At 42.7% G+C, this 4,790-nt stretch overlaps 1 long non-coding RNA gene across 2 annotated transcripts in view; it reads left to right on the forward strand.

Moving 5' to 3' along the window:
• Positions 1-4,387, forward strand: part of LOC109303803 — a 56,922-nt gene extending 52,535 nt beyond the window's left edge. For both annotated transcript variants that reach the window (XR_002099229.1, XR_002099230.1), the window contains one exon: positions 4,372-4,387. This is a non-coding gene — a long non-coding RNA (uncharacterized LOC109303803). The remainder of the gene's footprint in view (positions 1-4,371) is intronic.
• Positions 4,388-4,790: the final 403 nt, after the last annotated feature.

The following is a 4,790-nucleotide window of genomic DNA, read 5'->3' on the forward strand; positions in this document are numbered from 1 at the left end:
TTTTTTTTTGTACCCCGAGACATGCCAAGGTGAGATGCGCTGCAGAGCCCATCTGATAAGTGCCAGGACTCCGGCCTGCAAAGATGCAGGGATTGACATGCCACACCCATCCCTGAGATTCTAGTCAGGCTTCCCCGGGAGCCCTGGGACTGTGTGCAGATAGGTGAGTCAGTGTGGCCAAAATGCCTTTTCTTAGGCTTTTATAGTTTTGGGGCAGCCAAGAAGGTTCAGACCCTAGCAGGCAAGAATGAAGCAGGCCTGGCAGCTTGTGAAACATCTCGGGCTCATCATGAGGCTGGCAGGTAGAAGAGAAGAGTTTGGGACTACTCGTGGTTTGGAGTTTGGGCATGTCAGCAGGTAATTTGAAGTCTCAGTTTATGGCCATTGCTAGATAAGGGGGGGGAGGGAGGAGCTTGCACCCTGAGGCAAGCCAAGATGAGATGTGCTGCAGAACCTATCTGACCAGTGCCAGGGCTCCTGTCTGCAAATCCTTAAGCGTAGACTTCAAGAACAACACCAAAAATCATGAGAGTTGGCAATACTGTGCTTGACATAGCATGTCCTCTAGCATAGATCTTCCATGATTCTCTCAGTGCAGGGTAGTAACCTATGACTGGAGAATAGCCAATATGATTCCTGTATGCAAAAAAGTGGGGTAGGTGGGACAGTTTCACTGGGTGCCAAAGAAAAGGGACACCAACAGGCACTGTCCAGCTGAGGTGGGATGTAAGACGGACCCTGGAGTGGCTTGTCTGGGGAGAAAGAGAGCGCAGGGGTGGGGGGTGGTTGCTGCTGCTGTGTGCACGCCCAGGCAAGCATGGGTGGGTGTGTGTCCCCCAGACCTGTGCACAGGGTGAGGGTGGGGTGCTACTGTGGACTTGCCCCAGAGGCCAAATTTCCTTGCTACGGCACTGGGGCCCGGAGACAGGCAATACAAGCCTGTTTTACTTTAACATTATGCGTGGCTGTAGAGCAGATATTGAAGGAAAGGACATGGAGATAAAGGGAAAATGAAACACAATTCAACATAGTTTTATTCATGGAAGATCATATCAGACCAATATAATAACTTTCTGTGACAGGATAACTGTCTTCTAAGACAAGGGTGATGCAGCAAACCTAATCTATCTAGATTAAACAAAGTATTTAATATTGTGCTCATGGGAATTTTTTTACTAAATCAGGAAAGATGAGGTCAAGGCTATAATTGTAAAGTGTATAAGGAACTGGCTAAAAGGGAGATTGAAGAGGAAGTATTGAAAAGGGAGTGATCAGATCATAGAGAAGTTACTGTGTTGCTGAAGAATCAGTCTTGGGACCCATCATATTTAACGTTTTCATTAGTGACGTTGGTGTAAGAATTATGTCTATGCTTATAAAATTTACGTATCACACAAAGTTGGGAGGTCTTGCCAATGCAGAAGGTGATTGAATTTCATACAGAAAGAATTAGATATTCTAGTGGAGTGGAATAACCAAAATGGTCTGAAGTTAAATAGGATACAATTTAGTCAGGTACTAAGGATCTAGTTTAGCAAAAATGCTTGGTCAGAAGGGGCTCATAGGCTAGATAGACGGACAAAGGGAGTGACCTGGCTTAATATTCAATATTTCCCCAGAGCATCTTTAACTTTATTGCTCTTGTTTCTGACAAGCTTGTGAACTCTAGAATTCTCTGAGATGATGATTAGGAAATTACTAATGGGGCTTGAAACTACCCTTTCTGTGTTCTCCTATTTCATCAACATGTCAAGGTAGTGGAAATTGGAAAACAGAATTTGCTGAATGTGTTCTTGCAAATTTTGTCTTTACTCCAGCAATAGGTGCTCAATCAAGGTGGTCCTGATCTCCAAAAGAAAGCCACTGCTGAATAATCATCAACTCCTGTTGGAGAGCTAGTAAATCGTACCCGCAGTTTAATTCATTCATTAGAGTGGTAGAGAACTACAGTATCCGTACTCCAGATGGCACTCTCATTTTATAGTGAACATTAGCGTGGGGCAAAGGGACTAAGAGCAAATTTAAAACTTTATCAATGTATGTTAAAAATACAGTTAGTTACATGGCCTTGTAAAGCTTGGAGTAGATGCAGGACACTGTGCCTAGTACAGAATTGGTAAAAGTTGTGAATTGGTATAAGTCTGCAATCTAGAACGTGCAGCTGGTCATGCAGTCTATGCTTACCTGGGCTCAAGGGGGTGGAAGCATTTCAATGCAGCACTGCAGAGAATAGAGAACAAGATCCTGTGCATGGTAAGTGCATCAGTACAGACTTGTGAGATGGTAAGACATTCTTAGACAATGGTTTAGCATGAGGTGTACAATTGCTGAGGTGGTGAAAAGTTCAAGGTATTATAAGTCTTTGTCAGCTGGTGGCATGTGAGGGGGTGGGGGTTAGGCCCTCCCCTGTATCTCACTTCTGGTGGTTGGGGCTGGGAGCAGTGAGACTCCCAGTTCCTGCTGCTGCTTACATCACAGCATGGCAAAAGTCACTGCCATTTTGCCCAGAATTAAAATGATCTAATTCACCCTGCAGTGATCTGCTCAGGAATATGGTCCTTTTTGCATGGCAGCCTGGTGATTCTCTTCTTGGCAGTTGTTAGGGTGCTAGTGGTGATGCCACTCACCAGGTCATCAGGGCAAGTCAGGAGGAAGAAGTGTAGGTGACTACTGCAGGGTTGCAGAGGTCTCCCTTGCAAGGGATGTTGGCACCCCCCTAGGATCATCTGAGACCTAGAGTTATCCTTATTAGTTTCCAGAAATGCCAAATGCTTGGAAGGACTGTAAAGGCAGGTCCTGCCTGATGTAATTGTACTCCATTGGCCTAGACAGAGCCCAGACTGCAGGTGAGGAGTGGATTGCCCTCTAATCCAGCTGTTGCGGTTTAGGGATTTACCAGGGGAAGCCTTGAACTGCTTAAAGAGACTGCATTACTTTCTACACACCCAGCCCAACACCTTTCACTAGCATTAAAGTCGAGGAGGGGAGAAGGAAAGAGGTAGTATAAACCTTTGTTTTTTAAACTACAATCAAATTACTATGGCTGTAATATTAAGAAGAATGTTTCTTAATCAGCCTGGAAGAAGGTAATGAACCAGGAGAATTATGAAACTGACACACAAATTAGTTAAGTACCTTATTAATATGATCCTGTTCTCATTTCTAAATCTGACTGCCAACATGTAAATCTATCTCCTAGTCGTCTTGACTGAACTCTGCAAAATTTTCATTTTTAACTATTAGGGTCTTTTTAGCCCCGTCTATGTTAACTTGTTTATTTTTGACTGCTATGTAGGTGACAGATTTTTCTCTTTTAATACTGGCTTTGATTTTATGCTCTGTCAGCAAAATTGTTTTTGAGATCGTAATTATTTATTACTTGACACTTTCCTCATTATGGAAAATGCTCTTTGTTTATCTCAGCTTAGCAGCTCTTTATGCTGTATCTAATCTATCTTTTCCATTGTCCCATCCTCTTGAGTCTTATAGTGTGTCATGTCCTAGTTATCAGATACCACAAAGGCACTGCCATTTACTTCTTGTGAATTATTATAGTGCAGCATGCCATATAATATACCAAACTATGATGAACAGTGCTGAAAGGTGCCCAGCCAGCAAAACCTGTATATAGCATTGCTTTATGAACCTTCAGATATGGTCATGTGTTGCAAAAGCTGTTGCTGTGGAGTGGCCCTGGGTAATAGTTAAATCATCTATTTTAAAATGCCACTGTTTTAATTTTTGAACTATTTTTTAAAACTGGTTAAGACAAAGGTGACACTAGTTAGTTTTGTATCCTGTGAAAAAAAATAGTATCCTATGTGCTGGGCACTGTGCAAACATAAAATAAAACAACTGTCTCTCTGCCAGTGAACATCATTTATAATTAGATTTTGGGTCATAGAAAGATCTGTTAAAACCACATCTCCAATTCTTATATGTAAACCTGCGCTGTTACATACGTGTTTCATAATAACTCAGGTGAACAGTGCAGGGACATGGCTATCCTATACAGAATGAGTTTGTCTCTGCCACAAGTGGTGTTCATCTGAACTGAACACTTTGATTTTTGCTATTCTAAGACACCAAATAAGATTCAGTCCTTTGTTGCTTTGCTCCTATCTATCTATCTTTTCCATCATAGAACAAATCTACTTGAAGGGTGTGAAGTGTTTTACTGTGTTGCTTTTAAATTAAATTTTAAATTGCCCAATACAGTATTTGTGAAAACAATGTGGTTACTAAACTCTGCATTTACAATTGGATGGACATTGGAACTGACAGCTTTGCACGCTGTTCTGACATGATATTCAATAGCTGCCATGGTCTAACTTAGAGGGAGAGGAGACATTCAATTTTTTCTGCTCGTAGGTTGACGCAGAATTTTAAAAAGGGGGGCACAGGAGCAGCAGCTGGCACTGCTTGGGTGACTGAACCCCTGCTCCCAGCCTCCCCTGCTACCAGGGCAGACAGACCACACTGCAGGAGCAGCACCTAGGAACTTTTTAAAGTCCCTGAATCAGGTAAGAATCCCAGAGAGTGAGGCAGAAGTATGTATACGGGCCCTGTGTGGTGGGAAAGGGGATGCTGCATTCAAGTCCTATTCTAATACGTGCCCACGAGATCCCCGTGAATAGCAAAATCTGTGAATACCAATAATAGGCTAGGAGACAGTAATTGTGCTAACTAGTGACAGTAATTGTGCTAACTGATTGCTAATCAGCTGATCGCTAATCTCTCTCTAATTTCTTGAACTTGCTCCCTTGCTCCTCGCTCTTTGTCTCATTATC

This window comes from Gavialis gangeticus, unplaced genomic scaffold, assembly GCF_001723915.1.
Source record: "Gavialis gangeticus isolate Ggan-Ray unplaced genomic scaffold, GavGan_comp1, whole genome shotgun sequence".
In the NCBI taxonomy this organism is placed as follows: Eukaryota; Metazoa; Chordata; order Crocodylia; family Gavialidae; genus Gavialis; species Gavialis gangeticus.